At 40.6% G+C, this 20,577-nt stretch overlaps 1 protein-coding gene across 12 annotated transcripts in view; it reads right to left on the reverse strand.

Moving 5' to 3' along the window:
- The window catches only part of PPP6R3 (protein phosphatase 6 regulatory subunit 3), a 148,478-nt gene that overhangs the window by 105,352 nt on the left and 22,549 nt on the right, over positions 1 to 20,577 (reverse strand). For 8 of the 12 annotated variants that reach the window (XM_023738140.1, XM_023738139.1, XM_023738144.1 and 5 more), the window contains exon 2: positions 19,941 to 20,078. The exons of 3 other annotated variants lie outside the window; for them this stretch is intronic. The gene's annotated coding sequence lies outside the window, so the exon portion shown is untranslated. Of the gene's footprint in view, positions 1 to 18,822; positions 18,880 to 19,940; positions 20,079 to 20,577 lie in introns of those variants that run through there. One more of the 12 variants, XM_023738138.1, reaches the window with a different exon arrangement.

Here is a 20,577-nt window from a genome sequence, read left to right on the forward strand (position 1 = left end):
GGCAGTGAGGGTTAGTAGCTGGTTGAATGGACATGGGGAATCAGGGGTGGAAAGGAGGAGTGTGCTGTCACAGTATGGGGAGAGCAATTAGGGTCACTTAACAATGTATGTATAAATTTTTGTATGGGAGACTAACCAGAAATGTAAACTTCATTTAAACTACAACAGTAAACAAACAAAAAGAAAGCAGTAAAAACTGGAATAAAGGAATAAGTGATTTAAAAACATTATTTTATTTTAAAATTATTTCAAATTTGCAGATCAGTGCAAGAAAATCCTTAACTCCTTCACCCACCAATGACACTGTGCCCCTATGCCACTCCCCCTCCACATGGAGCCCCACCTCAAACATCTGACAGGCACTGCAGACATCCTTTTGCCCTTAAACACTTCAGTGTGTGTGTTTTCCAAAGACCAAGAACATTGCCTTACACAACCACAATACACATACCACAATCGGGATTTTACCCTAGCAACTGCCAAATATGCACTCATATTCTAATCTTGCCTCTTGCTCTATGAAGTCCTTTGTAGCAATCCCCCTTCCCTTCAACCCAGGATCATATGTTACATCTAACGTCACGTCTCTTCATTTCCTTTCATCTGAAACATTCTTCAGCATCTTTGTCTTTCAGTACACTGACATCTTGGAAGAATACAGGCCAGCTATTTTATAGACTGTCCCTCAATTTGTGTCTGCTGGATATTTCTTTGTGAGGCAAGTTCAGGTTATGCATTTCTGGCAGGTCTACTACATACATGAAGTTTTTGTTTTTCCCAGGGCATTACATAAGGAAATAGATGATGTCAATGTGTCCCGTTATTGGTGATAATGTTGATAACTTGGTTAAGATATCTCCACTCTAACCATTTTTCCCTTAGAATTAATGAGTACGTAATCTGTGGGAAAATACTTGGAAACTATGTTCTTCTTAAAATGTTCACCCAATAGTTTTAGTACCCACTGACGATTCTTGTCTGAATCAATTGTTACTCTGATGATTATAAACGTGTGTTTGCATGTGTGTGTTGTTTTGCTGGTTTATTTTGGGGGCGGGGGGGGAGCAGCTCTACTGTTCTTTTATTTTGTTTTGGTTTTGGGGGGGTAGCTCTACTGTTCCTTCTGCATTTACTAGCTGACATTCTAACTTTAGTAAGGTGTTTTCCTTTCTCCCCACTCATCCTTTCTTTCTTGAATTCATTATCAGTACAGACTCACGGATTCTTATTTTATTCATTAATGTCATCATTCATTCTCACACTCAAATTGTCCCAGATTTGGCCAATGGGAGCCCCTTCAAACAGGCTCCTGTGTCCTTCTGGTATTTTCTGAGCACTTCATTATTTTCTGGCCCAACAGCGTGTTCTATATTCATCTTGCACATCCCCTGCCCCAGCTCTGAACTCAGCCATTCCTCCAAAAGGCACTGGTTTCTGTTAGTGGAGAATATAATTTAAAAGAGCTGGGCGCTAAGTATGTTCACAGCTACTGTTGTCACTTCTTCTATGCCTTCTCATAGTGGACAAAGCTGGGGAAAATGGTAATTACGTGATTCAGTTGTCTGTGTCCCTGACTATTCAATATGAGCGAATTACCAGACATCTCTGGAAAGCCTCTATCATGAAACGGAGAGAGCAAAACAAACAGAAAAATTCAAATTGGAGGAAAACGACTATACAGGAAAAAGGAATCCTTCAGAAAGATAAGAGAATACAGGACACTCCTTAAAAGGGTATAGAGGGTAAAGAAAGCTCTTGGAAATTAAAAACTTCACACCAAAAATTAAAAACTAAGTAGAAAGTTTGAAGATAAAATAGAAAAGAAAAAAATATTAGAGGCAGAAAAAAGATAAGGAAACTGGAAGGCTAGATGGGGCGTCAAACATCCAAGTACCAGAGATTCCAAAAAGAGGAAACAGAGAATATAGAAAGGAGGAGATGAGAGAAACGATTCCCCAAAAAGGCCCTGAAATGAGCTTCCAGCTGAAAAGGTTCTACCGAACACCAGCCAAATGGCTGAAACTACACCAAGGAACATCACTGTGAAATTTCAATGAATATGAGTTGCAACCCAGAATCTTATACCCAGACAAACTAACAATCAAGAGTCCACAGAAAGAAACATTAAAAAAAAAAAAATCCATTGCCTTCGAGTAGATTCCGACTCATAGCGACCCTATAGGACAGAGGAGAACTGCCCCACAGGGTTTCCAAGGAGCACCTCGCAGATTCGAACTGCAGACCTTTTGGTTACCAGCCATAGCTCTTAGCCACTATGCCACCAGGGTTTCCGGAAGCAGACACAGAAAGTCTCAAAAAATTTACCTCCTATACACCTTTCTCACAGAAAACTACTACAGCTGTGTTCCAATAAAACAAGGAAGAGCAACAAAAAAGACAGTAACACAGAAATGTGATGTAGGAGAGAGACAAAAAGAATCCCCAGGATCAAGATAAGGGAGAGCAAGAGGTGACAACTATACACTAAGCAGGGAGGGCGTGCAGTCCGAACTGGAGTAGAGAAACATTTCTTCAAAAAGATAAAACTAATGAAATACCTGAACACTTGACTGGCTTAAAAATTTGAGGTTGAATTAGTGATAAGTACATTTAAAAAAACTAAACCAAAAAGCAATGCAACAATTCCAGGGAATGCCAAAAGTTGTTTAGGAAAGGAAAAGTATTTCTAACTTACCGCGTGACAGCTACAAATACCTACATGGTCATAATGATAAGAGTGAAAAGCTGACTTAAACGAAACTGCAATAAAACTATATTGGTAGGATAGAGATGACAGAAGTTGGGAGGAGGGTGCAGTGAGGGGAGAAGAGAAAGCTAATCCTTATCTTCCATAGCAGGAAATCAACAGATAATGTTTAAAACCAAAAAAAATCAATATATAGCAATACTACTCTGCTCTTCAGACATCTGGCAATAAATACTGTTTTTAACCTGAGCATCCATTACTTCTTCTATAAAATAAAGGAATTCGATTAAATTAACCTAAACTTTATTCCTGCTTCAATAATTTATGAGTCTCATCTAAGAATAAGGTAATCAAAGCTTGAAATTCAGTGCCAGTGACTACAGACACTGGGCAAATTAAATTACGGAAAGAATTAAGTAGGCCTTGATGAAACAGGAGCTGGAGTGACACGTGAAAAAAGAAAAAACATCCGTTTTAAGCCTGTGAGGACTGACAGGGTGCTGACAGTGAAGAAGAAGAAAAGCACTGCTTCAGAAATGAAAACACAGGGTTCCTAACTCTGCTCTTAAAAAAAAAAAATCTAACTGAGAGTAACCAGACAAACTCTCACACAAGACCACTGACAAGGAGCTAACTAAGTCGACAGAGATGCTCGTTTTGAAAAGTTAAACACAAATGATGGTGGAATCCATGAGGATGATGAAAGATTCTCCCCAAAGAATACAGAAAAGGAAAAAGGGGGAACTCCCCCCAAATACTAAATTTTCTAGGAACTCTTAACTTTTAGGCAGTCATTAAAGAACACAAATGACAAAGGGGCATGGCTAGAGAGCTGACTATTTTCAAGACAGGAGGAGCAATAGTGCAGTGTCACGGAAGCCAAGAGAGGAAAAAAATGGAATTGATGATCAATAAAATATTGTCTTGTTTTAATAGCTGATATCATTAGATTCCCCCACAGGTGCGTCAGTCTGTCATACTGGTGATTAGAATGTACAAAGTATGCATCAAAGAAAACTGGAAATCGTCAAAAATGAAATGGAACACACAAATACTGATATCCTGGGCATTAGTGAGTGGAAATGGACTGGTGCTGGACATTCTGAATCGGACAATCCTATGGTCTACTATGCTGGGAATGACAACTTGAAGAGGAACAGCATCACATTCATCGTCAAAAAAGAACATTTCAGGATCTATCCTCAAGTACAACACTGTCAGTGACATGACAGTATCCATACGCCTACAAGGAGGACCAATTAATACAACTATTATTCAAATTTACACACCAACCAGTAAGGCCAAAGATGAAGAAACTGAAGATTTTTACCAATTTCTGAAGTTGATCAAACATGCCATCAGAATGCACTGCTAATTACTGGTGATTAGAATGAGAAAGCTGGAAACAAATAGAAGGATCAGGAGTTGGAAAATATGGCCTTGGTGATAGAAACGTCGCTGGATATTGCATGACAAAATTTTGCAAGACCAATGACTTCTTCATTGCAAATACCTTTTCTTCATCGGCATAAACGGCCACTATACACACGGACCTAGCCAGATGGAATACACAAGAATCCAATCAACTACATTTATGGAAACCGACGATGGAAAAACTCAGTATCATCAGTTAGAACATGGCCAGGTCTGACTGCGGAACAGACCATTAATTGCTCATATGCAAGTTCAAATTGAAACTGAAGGAAATTAGAACAAGTCCATAAGAGCCGAAGTAGGACCTTGAGTAAATCCCACCTGAATTTAGAGACCATCTCAAGAATAGATTTGAGGTGCTGAACGCTAATGGCCAGAATGACATCAAGGACATCATAAATGAAGAAAGCAAGAAGTCATTAAAAAGACAGGAAAGAAAGAAAAGACCAAAATGGATGCCAGCAGAGACTCAGAAACTTGCTCTTGAACGTCAGTAGCTAAACCAAATGGAAGAAATGATGAAGTAAAAGAGCTGAACAGAAGATTTCAAAGGGCAACTCGAGAAGACAAAGTATTATGATGACACTGTGCAAAGACCTGGAGTTAGAAAACCAAAAGGGAATAACGCACTCAGCATTTCTCAAGTTGAAAGAACTGAAGAAATAATTCATGCCTCAAGTTGCAACAGTGAAGAATTCTATGGGCAAAATACTGAATGATGCAGGAAGCATCAAAAAAAGATGGAAGGAATACACAGAGTCCCTGTACCAAAAAGAAGTGGTCGACATTCAACCATTTCAGGAGGTAGCACATAATCAAGAACCAATGGCAGCAAAGGAAGAAGTCCAAAGCTACACTGAAAACATTTGCGAAAACGCTCCAGGAACTGACAGAATACCAAATGAGGTGTTTCAACAAATGGATTCAGCACTGGAAGTGTTCATTTCATCTACATCAAGAAACTTGGAAGACAGCTATCCAGCCAACCGACTGGAAAAGATCCATATTTACGCCTATTCCAAAGAAAAGTGATCCAACCAAATGCGGAAATTATCAAACAATATTAACATCACAGGCAAGTAAAATCTCGCTAAGCATCATTCAAAAGCATTTGCAGCAGTATATTGACAGGGAACTGCCAGAAATTCAAGCCAGATTCAGAAGAAGACACGGAACCAGGGAATCACTGCTAATGTCAGATGGATCTTGACTGAAAGCAGAGAATACCAGAAAGATGTTTACCTCTGTTTTACTGACTATGTAAAGGCATTCGACTGTGTGGATCATAACAAATTATGGATAACACCGCGAAGAATGGGAATTCCAGAACACTTAACTGTGCTCGTGATGAACCTGTAAATAGATCAAGAGGCAGTCGCTTGAACAGAACAGGGGGATACTGTGTGGTTTAAAGTTAGGAAAGGTGTGCAGCAGGGTTGTATCCTTTCACTATACTTATCCCACCTATATGCTGAGCAAATAATCTGAGAAGCTGGATTATACGTAGAAGAATGCGGCATCAGGATTGGAGGAAGACTCATTAACAACCTGTGATACACAAATGAGATAACCTTACTTGCTGAAAGTGAAGAAGACTTCAAACACTGACGAAGATCAAAGACTACAGCCTTCAGTATGGATTACACCTCAACATAAAGAAAATAAAAATCCTCACAATTTGATCAATAAGCAACATCATGATAAACTGAGAAAAGATTGAAGCTGTCAAGTTCATTTTACTTGGATCCACAATCGACGACGCCCATGGAAGCAGCAGTCAAGAAATCAAAGGACGCATTGCATTGGGCAAATCTGCTGCAAAAGACCTCTTTAAAGTGTTAAAAAGCAAAGACATCACCTTGAAGATAAGGTATGCCTGACCCAAGCCATGATGTTTTCAATCGCCTCATACGCATGCTAAAGCTGGACAATGATTAAGGAAGACCTAAGAAGAACTGATACCTTTGAATCATGGTGTTGGCGAAGAATACTGAATACACCATGGACTGCCAAAAGAACAAACGAATCTGTCTTTGAAGAAGTATAGCCAGAATGCTCCTTAGAAGCAAGGATGGTGAAACTTCGTCTCACATACATGTTATCAGAAGGGATCAGTCCCTGGAGAAGGATATCATGCTTGGTAGAGTAGAGGGTCAGCGAAAAAGAGGAAGACACTCAACGAGATGGATTGACACAGTGGTCGCAACAACGGGCTCAAGCACAACAATGATTCTGAGGATGGCACAGGACCAGGCAGTGTTTCATTCTGTTGTACATGAGGTCGTTATGAGTTGGAACCAACTTGACGGTACCTCTAACAACAACAATCATTAGATTATTCACTCAGAGGAAATGGATCCAGACCTCACCCCACCAACAAAAAAGAGAATCAAGATGATAAAAAATAATAATAATAACATACTTTCATTCTTTTATTTTTATTTATTTTTGCCAGTCATTCCTTAAAGGAGCCATGTTTTCTTCAACAGCCATACAAAACTAACCCTATCACAAAGCTTCTCCTCTTTTCAACACTATTGACTCTGATTAAGGCCAATGAAGAGAATGCAAGTGCAACACAATTATAACAACATCTTTCATAATGAGGACCAGTTTGGCCTGTATCAGCGAAAAAAGCATTCTAAACTAAACAGCATCTAGCAGTAACAACTGGCTCCCTAAGCTCTCACATAAATTTTTACTATAAATTATCATGGTATTCCTTACTGATGCAAATTCACAAGAGGAAACCACAGCTATTAAATAACATGCAAGAAAGCACTTTCTCCTTATATCATGTATCATAAAAAACAACTTAAAAATGCACTCTCGATTACAGACAGGTGATACCCAAAGCTTGGACATAAAAAAGCAAGTAAAAGAATTTCTAAGGCAAGCCAACTCCATCAGAGCAGGATCTTCATGTGGGGTTATCTCAATGACCCCAAGTATAGAAACTGGGAAGATAATCTGTCTCAGGGACCATTTTGTCTCATGCACCATTTTACTCTAATGCCTAGCACACTGTTAATACAACAACTGTCTACAAATTTTTTAATACAAAAATCATCCAGCAAAAAGCATATGCAAACACTGGTAACCGGGAAAAACAACCTAGATTTTAAAAAAATTGGTAACTCTATCAGCTACTTTCAGAAACACCAATCATTTCAACACAAGCCAAGGCAAGAATACCAAGATTTATAAACCATTAATCAAAAATCACTCTACCAAGAATCAAACAAAACAAAACTACTTCTTAAAGTGCAAAATACCCAAGGTAAATCCATACCACCACCTTTTAAAAGCAAAATCATGTATGTAAAGTGCTTTAAGTAAAAACGTTGGCATCTGACTGGATTACATCACAGTCTGGCTCTGCACCTTGATGGATACTCTGATCACTGCAGTCATACAAAAAGCTAACCCTATCGAAGTCACTGTTAAAATAGAGCCAAGTCATAAATTAGTAAATTGGTATCCAAAGGAAAGCCTAGGTAACCAACTCTGCCTGTGTAGTAATAACAGAGTGCAAACAATGGTTCAAAGGACAACACGATCCCCGTCACCACCGTCACTAAGTCACGAAGCTATTCTAGGATGGCTCAGCCAAGATACATAATGAACTTGATTTTATATAAAAGATGAAAGTTCCATACATCTTATAGCAAGAAAGACACCAAAACTTTGTGTATGGCTTCTTGGTAACCTAAGCGATTAATATTTGGGATAAGTCTAGATTCCAGACAACATGCTGAGCACCATGAAGCTGAATGAATGTAGTCACTGCAAATGCAAGTCCAAAGATGGGATTTACTTAACTGGCAACACAAGATACCTGTGGTTCAGTGAATTACTTAACACGGCCCTTCTAGCCATAGTCTATGTGATTCCCACATGATGATTGCGTGGGCCTATGCAAATAAGGTGCTTGTGGCCAACCGAAGGGATTGGACAGCTTGTTAATAATGCAAGTAAGGTTCATGGAACCCTGCGGGGGTCGGGGGGGGAGGGCTGTCAGGCAAATAAGGTGTATGGACCCACAACAAGGGGACTGGTTAGTTTTGCATCCCACTAGGGTTAAAATGAGTCATCCCAGAAACAAGACGGGGGAACCTCACTTGCAAGAAGAGACAGAAGTGGAGTGCATCCTTTAGACCCAGCATCCCTGCGTTGAGAACCTCCTAGACCCAGGAGACACACAGAGCGGGCTGTAACACGGAAGACAGCAAGAGAAGGCGGCACAGCAGTAGCAAGAACCACAGTGGTGCAAGATGGCAGGAACCAGATGACCAGAGCAGATGGCTGCGGTGGGGCTTGCCGCCCATGGAGCTAGGAACTTTCTGTAACACTTGCCTAAGCAGCACAGAGGCAAGGCCCAGGCCAGAGAGAGGTGCCTGTGGGCGTGGCTGAGAAGCAGCTGTCCTAATCGAAGAACTGTATCCTGAGTTGTACCGTTACTTCCCCAATAAACTTCATAATCGTGAGTATGGTCTGTGAGTTCTGTGCGGTCACTGCAATGAATTATCAAACCTGGCAGAGAAGTAGAGAGTGCCGTGGGAGGGATGGCTGGTGTCAGAATTGGTAAAAAGGTTGGAAACGGGATGTATCTAACCTCTGCTTCATATGAATCAGCCTTGGACTGATGCTGACAGTGATTCTCTCTACCCTTTGTGAAGTTAAGAGGTCAGACGACACACCCACCACATCTTTTTACAATACACAAGAGATGGCAAATAAATTTCACATAGGTTCTTGATTATTGTCCTAAAGAAGGGGCAAAACACGAACCAAGAAAAGCCTAAGCCATGACCAGTCATAACCTTGTCACAAAGTGCTTCCCACCCCCCCACACCCCGTTTTGAACATAAACCTTCTAATTTCTGGTTGGCAATTCTAATCACACTCAGGCCTTGAGTCCCCATCACTAAGGCTTCCAGAGTTCTCAACCATAAGATAAAGTGTAAATGCTCTAGACCCACACAGTCTGATACAGGAGCCACTAGCCACACCTAGCCACTGAGCACCTGGAACGTGGCTAGGAAGACTATGGAACTGAATTTCACGTTCTGTTTAATTTTAACTAATTTAAAGAGTCACATGGGCAGCGCAGATATAAGAGTGTTATTATCACACAACATTCTACTGGACAGTGCTGCCCTGGCTCACAGGAGAACTAAGCACAGAATAAATGTTTTCAATTTATAATCTCAAATAAATAAATTCACATTTCTAGGCCTCAGCTTTCTCAACCAAAACATGTAAAAAGAGTTAGGCTGGATTGTCTCCAAGATTCTAATGAACCAGTGCAGCCTACAGATTAACAGTCTTCGTTAGAACAGTTTAATGTAATTAAAGCCACACACCCCTCAACATTATGGTAGGTGCCTCACCCTGATGATGCCAACGCGTCATATTACCCCTCTGCATCATCACACTTAATTGGGAAGACTAAAAGAACGTTGACTCAGTTCAGTCAATACCTGGATTTCTTTGGGCAAGTCATTTCAACTCTTTAGATTGTTTTCTTATCTATAAAATGAGAGGTTTAGACTAAATGATCACTTAAGCCTCTTAAGATTCCAAAATTCTTCATTTCTATGAATCTAAGTAGTGAATAAATATAAAACACTTATGAAACCAGATATTCAAAGAAATAAAGAAAAAAATCAATGACTACCACCATTTCAAACTCGAAGAAATCAGCAGTAAATGTAACCAAGCTCTTAAGATAGAGTCCCAGTGAAAGAGAACTTGAAGTTGTACAGTATCACTGTACTCTGCCGGAAGACTGATTTGCTCTGCTTGGTTGTGGCCAGTTTTTCATTTTTGTCTGAAGTCCATATGTAAGCATGCTGCTATCGGCAAAGAAGGCCAAACTACAGAAAGGTGAGTTGAGCCAGCTTAAAGTAGGTGGCAGCAGAATACACAGCTCACAAAGGTCTGTACTGGCCCTTTCCCCCACAAACAGTTCCAAGAAGGTCTTCCAGGATCCTACATTAGACAGCTATAGTATAATCCCCATCCCTACACTCAGGGTTCTCAAATAACATCATATGCCGATGACTCAACCAAGTAAAACTTGATGCTCTCTTCATAGGAACTGTGGCTATTTTTAGGAGCAATAAGGTAAAGGGGAGTTTGAATTCATCCACGAAGCTTGTAAAGACACGTCATACCCACCTTTTCTGTGTATACGACCCAGTACGTATGTAAACATATACAAAACAAGACAGGGTCCACTATAAAGAATCCTAACAGGTCTCTAGAGAAGGGAATACAGACTAATAACTTACATGAACTGTGTTAAAAGGCAGAAGGTAAAGGCAGAATGATAAGCTTAATATAGCTCTTCAAAGGCATCATTCCACATATCTCCCGTGGCCTAATCTAGACCTCCTGATATGTTTCTCAATCATTAAAAAGAAGGGGAAAAAAATCACTCTAAAAGCTTAATTTATAGCATGCTAGAAACAAGTAAATTCTATTTTTTTGGAGAATATCATGTTTTACCAAGGCACAAAGTTTTCCTTTGTATTACAGTTGATTTAATCAGGCCACCATTGACGACCATTTCATTTTCAATTTTTGCTATTACCCCCCCCTACCAAAAAAAAAAAAAAAAAGCCAGAGTTCCTAGGAGGGTAATTGCTAGATCAAAGAATGTGTACTGCTGATTAAACGCGCACTGCCGAACAGCTCTCCAGGGATGCTGTACTCACCCATATTCCCACAGCACGGGCACTGTTCTCTTGTGAGGGAGGCGGAGCACTGTTCACGTGTTTGAGAGCCATTTATACCTCACTTTCTGCCAAATGCCTGTTTATATCCTTTGTCCATTCTTTTATTATGTTGTTTCTTCAATGATTTGGAGCGGTTCTTGCAAAGCAAAAAAATGAGCCCTCTGTCTGACAGCATCCCCTCTCCATCCCACTCCAATCTGGTGTCTATCTGTACCATTCAACAGAAATTCCACCTTCAACGTCACCAATGACCTCCAGCTGGGGCTGAATCCAAATGACACTCTTCGGATCTCATCTTCACCTTGCTCTCAGCAGCATTCAATGTGTCGACAGCAGACTCTCCTCATCAGAACACGCTCCTCACACGGCTTCTCTGATTTCCTACTCCCCTTGTCTGCTCGCCGGCCCCTTCTCAGTCTCCTTTGCTGTTGCTCCTCTTTACACAACTGCTAGCGCAGGGGTTCCCACAGGGCTGGGCTTCAGACCCTCTCCTGAGTTTACCACATCTTACTGGGATGAAAATTCAAGTTTGTCTTATTCACTATCATTCCCCAGCAACTGACACAAAGTCTGAGAAGACTCAAAGTTTTGCTGAATAAACGAACCCACTGCCATGGGCTTTTAAAATCTCTCTATAAACACAGCCGAGACCCAAATTTATAAAACCAGTAAAGGCATCTCTGTACCTCAAACACAGGTATGCAAACTCTACCAGGACATTTCTCCTTGAGTATCTCACAAGCACCTGAGATGTAACATCTCCTAGACAGAGCTTTTGCTCTCCATCACAGTCCAGCCACCCAACCAAACCTGTTCCTCCCCAAGTCCTGCCTGCCTCAGTAAAAGGCATTACCCTGGTTGTGGGAGACAGAAGCCTGAAAACTGGCCCTGGTTCCTCTTTCCCCTTCCAATCCAACTCATAAAAATTCTATCAATTCTACCTTCCTAGTATCTCCCAAAGAAGCCCTGTTGCCACAATGGTTAAGGGCTCGGCTGCTACCCAAAAGATGGGCAGCTCGAATCCACCAGCCACTCCAAGAAGAAAGATATGGCAGAATGTTTCCATAAAGATTTACAGACTTGGAAATCCTATGGGGCAGTTCTACTCTGTCCTATAGGGTCACTATGAGTCGGAATCGACTTGACAGCAATGGGTTTGGTTTGGTTTGGTTTGGTTTAATAGCTCCCAAACACAACAATTCTCTCCATCTTCTGCCACCACATGGAAGACGGAAACAGCCTCCTAATTCATCGCTCAGCTTCTCTTCTGGCCTCCTCCAAACCACTGCTCACTTGGGCTCTTGGTCAGCGCCCCTGCTACTCCATGTGGGCAATGATAATAATGGTGCTAATCTGGCAGCTGACACTCACTGTGGGCTAGGGCCATACTGTCTACCACAGGAGCCACTGCGGGCTGCTGAAAACTTGAAAGGTCACTCGTTTGAACTGAGATGTGCTGTGAGTATACAACACACACTGGATTTCAAAGAATGAAAATATCTCATTAATAACTTGTATATTGATTACATGTTGAAATGAAAAGATTTTCAATATGCTGGGTTAAATAAAATATATTCAAGCTAATTTCACTGGATTCTTTTCCCTTTTTTCACGCGGCTACAAGAAAATTTAAAATTACCCATGTGGCTTGCATCGTATTTCCATCTGACAGCACTGTGCTAGACACTGGCCTGAGCATTTCATTGAGGGTACCAGCACCATGTCCATCTTCTTCAACCATGTATCACACCAAAGCACAGAAAGCACCGTGCCTGGCATGGGGCAGGCACCCAGATATGTGTTGAATGGTTAGTGGCCAAAAGTCAGTATCACTGACATACCTTTACTTAAAAACAAAACATTAAAAACTTAACTCTTACTTAAAGTTGAACGATACTTTTTAAATACAATTGGTATTAAGAAAACAACCTTGTAAGTTTAAACTTCAGGCATAACATGCATTTTAAAACATAATTTGTCTACTCCTCTAACGTTCATGCTAATTGCTTCTACGTAATTTTTCTCACCTTTCATTGCTAATATTTCTGTTAGAAAGGAAAGACTGGAAAGAGAGACAGGGGAAGACTAGACATCCAAGGTGGGCTAAAAAAGAACTGAAGAATTCTGAGTCGTTAACCCTTAAAACACGGGTCATCACCACTCAAATCGGCAATGAGAGAAAGAAAGCTGGTGGGTAGTATAAGGAGAAAAATACACAGATGATAAACATGGAAAATCTAGTTAAGAGAGTTGGACCACACGCTGACTACGCGGAGAGGGTGTGGTACGCCAAGAGGACAAGGCTTACAACCAGTGTGTCGTCGCTCTACACAAAATGCAGGTCCATATGACCTCACAAACACCCAGAGAAGTGACTGGTGGACAGTGCATTCCACAAGGAACATCTTTACAGTTGAAGAGTAGAGCAACTTCAATCTGAAGAAATCTCAATGTGATTTAGGTTGGAAGCCCTTGAAAAAATTCAGTTTGGGTCCATGTTCACTCTCCAGAGGCAGACCAGGAACCAAAGAAGCAACATCAGTTTAAGATGAAAGTTATAAAGTGAGAGTGGAACAAAGTTTACCAAAATAAACAAAAAAAAGGAACTTCCTCAAGATCCGACTACCTGCATACAGGAGACAGAGGACAAAGGACACTGTGGGGAACGCCACAGGACAAACAATCTAGGGTTGGCCAGGAAAAAGAAAGACAGGTGAACAAGGAACCTACAGACTTTTTTTTTTTTTTTTTTTTTTTTTTAATGAGCAGACCTTATTTAGAACCTGACTTACCAAACTAGGAAATTATAAAAAGACTTGGAGATATCTGAGACAGGTGGAAATTTTAACTCAACTAGGTTTGTGTGGGATTATTTTTAAGATGTGACAGTTTTGTGGTTTGTGGTGGTGTGCTAGAATGGATTCAAACTCATAATGACCCTATAGGACAGAGCAGAACTGCCCTATAGGGTTTCTAAGGCCACAATCTTTACAGTAACAGTTCGCCAGGTCTTTTCTACCTCAGAGAGGCTGGAAGGGTCAAACCACCGACTGTTCCGTGAGCAGCCAAGCACTTAACCATTGTGCCACCCAGGCTCCTACTTTTGTAGTTAAGTTATCGTTAAAAGAAAAAAAAAGTCTTTTATCTTCTAATATATACAGACATGCTTATACAAACCAAATAAACCAAATCTGTTGTCACTGTGTCGACTGCAATCCACAGCAACCCTAGAGGACACAGTAGAACCACCCCATAGGGTTTCCAAGGAGCAGCTGGTGGATTCGAACTGCCGATCTTTTGGTTAGCAGCCCAGCTCTTAACCACTGCTTCACCAGGACATACAGAAGAAACAAAACAAATGTTTGGGATTTTCTTCAAAATAATAGGGGAAGAGCTAACTATAATGGAAAAAAAAAAAATGATAAAGTGAATTCTATTAAATTAATTGCTCTCCCCTAAAAGATGCCGTGAAAACCCACAGACTGGGAGAAGATACTCACGATGCGTATCTGTGGAAGACTCAAATCCAGAATACAAAAATTCTGCAATGATTAAGTATTGTGTTAAAATGTCCACAATTCTTTATCACCCCTCCTTTCAAAGGTGGAGCTCAACTCCCCTCCCCTTGAAGGTAAAGTGGGACTTAAGTGACTCTCTTCTAAAAACCAGAATACGATAAAACTGACAATGTGTGACTTCTGAGGCTCCTTCTCTTCAATCACTCTCCATGGGGAGCCCTGGCAAAGGCCCATGTGAAAGAACTGAGGCCTCCCACCAGCTACCAGGACTAACTTGCCAGGCAAGTGAATGAGCCACCTTGGAGCTGATCCTCCCACCCCAGTCAAGCCTTCAGAGCTTCAGAGGAGGGCAAGCCTTGGTTCACACCCAAGCCAGAAGCACCCAGCCAGGCCGCTCCCAAATTCCTGGCCCATGGAAACTGTGAGATAATAAATGTTTGTTACTTTAAACCACTAAGTTTATAGGTGAGGAGCCCTGATGGTGCAATGGTTAAGCACTGGGCTGTTAACCGAAAGATCTGCAGTTCAAATTCATCCAGCCACTCCACAGGAGAAAGACCTAGCGATCTGCTTCTGTAAAGCTTACAGCCAAGAAAACCCTACGAGGCAATTCTACTGTTTAAAACATGGTGTCCCTATGAGTTGAACCAACTTAACAGTGCCTAACGACATCAAGTTTGCAGGTAATTTATTACACAGCAATAGATAATATGATAAGAGAAACAGATAATACTCTTCAGAAAAAAAGGACATCCAAATGACCAATCAAAGTAGGAAAAGGAGCTCAACTTGACTAGTGTGAATTTAAAACCACCATAAGATACCGCAACACAGCTACCACCGTGGCCAAAATGAAAAGGATGGAAAATACAAAATGTAGGAAAAGACACGGAGTAAACAGAACCCTCACACGTGGCTGATGGAAGTGTAACATGGTACAGTCCTTATCGTAGATACTGCCAGTTTTCCAGAACTGAAAATATGCATACCTCTATGATCTAGAATTTTCACTCCTTGGTATAGTCCCAAGAGAAATGCATTCATACGCTCACTCAGGACACATTACTTTGAATGTTCAGAGCAGCGCTGTTCCTAAAAGTCCAAAACATTACTCAAATGTCCACCAATAGAACAGATAAACAATAATTTCATACAATGAAACTTCATATAGAAATGAGAATGAATAATCAACAACTACACGCAACACGGATAAATCTCACAAACAATGCCAACAGAAAGACGTCAAACACAAGGATAAACACTGTAAGATTCTATTTATTTAAGGAATAAAACTAATCAACGCTGTTAGATGGCAGGATACTGGTTGCTTAAGGAGAGGAGAGTATACCCAGTGGTAGACACGAGGGGGGTTTCTGAGGGGCTGATTACTCAGGTGGATTTCAGTTTGTGAAAATTCACTTAAGTGTACACTGTCCTACATTTCTATTATAATTCAATAGGGTTTTTAAAAAGTAATACTACAGGAGAAAGGTGCAAGGGGGAAATGGGACAGGATCGGCCTTGGGTATGTGGTTGTTGGGGCGGGTAATGAGGGTTCGTTATACTATTATCTCCATGTTCGCGTAAGTTTAAAATTTCCCGATTAAAAAAATACACATAAACCTGGCTGGAACTGCTGGTAAAAGCATGTTGTTGTTGTTGTTAGGTGCTGCTGAGTGGGTTCCGACCCACAGCGACCCTATGCACCACGAAACAAAACACTGCCCGGTCCTGCACCATCTGCATAATCACTGCTATGCTTGGGCCCATTGTTGCAGCCATTGTGTCAGTCCATCTCATTGAGGGTCTTCCTCTTTTTCGCTGACCCTCTACTTAACGAAGCATGATGTCCTTCTCCAGGGACTGATCCCTTCTGACAACCATGTCCAAAGTATGTAAGACGTAGTCTCGCCATCCTTGCTTCTAAGGAGCATTCTGGTTGTACTTCTTTCAAAACAGGTAAAAGCATAAACTGGATTAATTTTTCTGGCTATAGACATCAAAAGGTATTAAAATCTACATACCCTTGGACCCAATTATTCTACTTCTATGAATTTATCCTGGGTATAAAGGTTTATATAAAACAAAGAGTTTACAACAGAAAAAAGGGCAATGTCTAGATATGAACGACACAGGGCACTGTGGGGAACACCACAGGACAATCCAGGTCACCCACAAATACATGCACCTAAATAGCCAACGGAAACCCTGGTGGTGCAGTGGTTAAGAACTATGGCTGTGAACCAAAAGGGCGGCAGTTCTAATCCACCAGCTGCTCCTTGGAAACTCTATGGGGCAGTTCTACTCTGTCCTATAGGGTCGCTATGAGTCGGAACTGACTCGACGGCAGTGGGTTTGGTTTTTGATTTTTGGTTTTCACTTCCCAAATAAACCCATAATCATGAGTACTGTCTGCGAGTTCTGTGTGGCTATTACAATAAATTATCAAACCCAGAAGAGAAGTACAGAGTGCCAGAACTGGTAAAAAGGTTGGAGAGAGGCGGTATGTCTGACCTCCATCTCACAGTAATCAGCCTTGGGCTGTTGATGCTGATAACAATTCTCTTCTCCCCTTGTGAAGTTAGAGGAGGTAAAACAATGCTGCTGCCATGCCATTTTCACACAAACCAACATCTGAAAAATGTTTAATATGGCTTATTTTTTAATAAAAATTCAAGAGGTATTCTTTTCTATGCAGTGTATCAGCAAAAAATAATGATGATTAAACTTAATATCGGGAGGGCTATGGAGAAACGAGTACATTCATCCATCGCTGATGCACTGTAAGTGGGTACTGGATTTTTAAAGAGTAGTACAGTGAAACCTGTGAGAGCTGGAACTGGACAGGACTGCCTTGTTTTTCTGGATCTCGCAAGTTTTCTGCCTTTGACAGGTATAGTCTTACCACTTTTCCACCACTCCTTTTAGTGGGAAATATTTGGGTTTTCCTTATCTAACAAGTTTCAGCCTTACACAGGCTCTGTATAACAATATAGTGAGTCTTTGGGGTGACAGACATGGTTAACGCACTTGTCTGCTAACTGAAAGGCTGGCAGTTAAAGTCTACCCAGAGGTGCTTCAAAAGAAAAGCCTGGCGATCTACTTCTGAAAAATCAACCACTGAAAATCCTATGGAGCACAGTTCTACTCTGACACACATGGGGTCGCCATAAGTCAGAATCAACTGGATGGCAACTGGCTGGGAAGATAATATACGAGATTAATAAAAATGATGGTACCTGTTGATTAGGTAATCTCATTATGACAAATATATTAAGAAATTTATCAAAAAGGGGGGTAATTATTTGTATAAAGAATAATAGTAATAATGGCTAATGCTTCTCAACTACGATCTATGTATACGGTAATGGGAACATTACATGAGCAATCATTTAACCCTCGTAACAACCATTATCATCCCTACTGTACAGTAAAACCTGCAAAAGCCAGACCCTGTTTAAGGCACTGTTAGGGAAGGAAAACTCAAATATCTTCCATTAAAACGAGTGATAGAAAAGTGGTAAGACTACACCCTATCAAAGGCAGAAAACTTGCAAGGTCCAGAAAAACAAGGCAGTCCCATCAAACTCCAGCTCTCACAGGTTTCACTGTATAAAAGAAGGGAAGTTCACAGATCAAACAGCTAGTATTTGGCAGTACTGGGATTTATGCTCGCTAGCATTTTAAACTGTACACTACTAGGGTTGTAACTGAGTTTGGGGTAGAATAAATGTGAGTGGAAAAGCCCAATATGCAGCTGGAACTCAAGAGAAAATCAGGGCTGGAGAATGGACGCAGGCATCATTAGCGCATACAGGTTAAGTTTAACCATGAAAGTAGAGATTACCGAAGGGAGAGTATGGAAATTAAGAAGGGCTGAAAAACAAAATTTGAAATTGGACTAAAATAAAATTTAAAAGGAGAGGCCAAGAAAAGTAGGGAAAAAAAAACAACAGGAAAATATGGTATCACTTGTAAATTCAACAAAGGAAACTACTCCCTGGATTTCCTGCCAGAAAGATTTAAGCAACAACAGTGCTTTATAAATCTTTGTATAGCTCATGTGTAAGTATTCAAAAATATTTGCTAAATAACTGTTTGTTTATAGAGTTTAAAAGCAATAAATATCTTATTTTTGAAAGGGAGATAAATAGAAAGCTTTCTAAGAAAAGGTTTCTTCCAATTGCTCCACAGCTGTATATCACATGCAAAGAAAAAAAGCAGAAAAAAAAAAAGAACAACCCACCCCAGCTTATATCTTAGTAGGTATTTTACCTATTTCTGTGCTAAACACTATATTTCTAAAGGCTTCTAAAAAGTAGGTGTTTTATACTAAACTAAGATCAATTGTGATAACCAAAAAAAAAAGTGATGGCAAAAAAGTCCACCAATATGGAAAATGCCTAAATAAAATACTTACTATGCAGCAATTAAGAGCCCTGGTGGTACAGTGGTTAAATGCTCAGCTGCTAACCAAAAGGTCAGCAGTTCAAACCCAGCAGCCCCTCTGCAGGAAAAAGATGTGACAGTCAGCTTCTGTAAACATTACAGCCTTGGAAACCCCACGGGGCAGTTCTACTCTGTCCTATATAGTCGCTGAGTCGGGATCACCTGGACGGCAATGGGTTTGGTTTTGGACTATACAGCATCAGAAAAGAATGGAGAACATCTACATGTACTGCATGGGTCTATCAGAGAAAAGCGGTAAATGGAAACAACAGCAAAATAGCATGGTGCTATTTAAGCAAAACACATATCCAACACCACATATTTCCTATAAATACACATATACATATGCAAATACAAAGGAAAAAATCAAGAAGGTATATCCAAAACTAGTAACAGCAGGTTATCTGGAAAAGGAGGACTAGAAGGTAGTCAAAAGGGATTTTTGCCTTATTTATAATTTTAATTTTTTGCAAAGTAAATATAATCACAAACAACTTGAGTAATTTTTTTAAAAAGCTATGACTTTCTATTCCAATCGGAAAAATGGTCAATGGAATAAAAAAGAAAAATTCACAATATCCTATCTCCTCATCAAGATTTCAACACAAAGGCCAGTAAGAGAGTTCATAAAATAAGCTATTAAACATTAACAAAAATAGCTTGGCCTTAACCACTTGTTCTGTAACATTTTATGACTTCTATATTAGAACACTTGCAAAACAAAGTGACCACAAAGTCAAATTACCCGAAGACATTTTCTATGGAAAGGGAGGACATTTACGACTACTGCCATGTGACATATGAAGAATCTGGGGCTCAGAAAGGTAAACTAATTTGCCAAAGGTCACACAGCTAAGTTAGTGGTCAAACCAAGGTTCCAATCCAGTTCTGATCAGCTTAATGAGCCTTCCTCTTAACCATTCTGGTTCTACTGCCTCCTGAGGCTGCTTCTTACCTGAAGATGAAGACCCCACGCTCACCCCAGAATAGCAGAGAGTTGTAAATAACCTATTAAGAATCAAGCACGATGACAACTATAAAAGCAGACACTCAACAGACAAAACAGGAAAGACATTAAGTCACACCTACCCAGTGTAATGTAGGTTAAGTGAGCTGCTGGAGGTTTTCCCCGAGGCAATGAAGTGGTAACTGATGCAGAGAACTGGAAAGCTTTGTTTAGGCTTGACGATACGGTACAGGACAGGAAGGGACCAAGTCTACTTTTTCCTATGAAGAGACACAAACATATACAGTAACGTTTACTTTAATCCTCACAACCATTCTGCTATACCAGCTCTCTCTAACCCATGTCCCTACAGTCCTTTCTCATTCTTTCCTTGACACTCTGGAAGATGACCAAGCTTTACGTTTTCAAGTTGGATGAAAACAATAGCTAGATTGCCTATGCATTTCAAACTCCCTGGCCTCCTTGAAAATTACTGAGACAGGACTACAGGTAGCGTTAACTCAGCTTCTAGGATCAGCAGTGCTGCTCAGGAGGGCTATGGCAGACTGCTAGGGAAGCAGGGACAGGAACAGCCATGTACAGAGCTCCTCAATCCAACAGGTTCTGCTAACCACAGTGTCACAAAACAAGCTCCAACCAGGGCCGGATTAAGGCTCACAAGGTCCTAAACACTGATGATCTGTGGTGCCCACCTCCTCCGCTTACTCACGCATTGGAACAGCAGATGTGAGTTAGATACATACGTGTGCGCGCTAGCTT

The sequence above is a fragment of the Trichechus manatus genome, unplaced genomic scaffold (assembly GCF_000243295.1).
Source record: "Trichechus manatus latirostris isolate Lorelei unplaced genomic scaffold, TriManLat1.0 scaffold00113, whole genome shotgun sequence".
Taxonomy (NCBI): domain Eukaryota; kingdom Metazoa; phylum Chordata; class Mammalia; order Sirenia; family Trichechidae; genus Trichechus; species Trichechus manatus.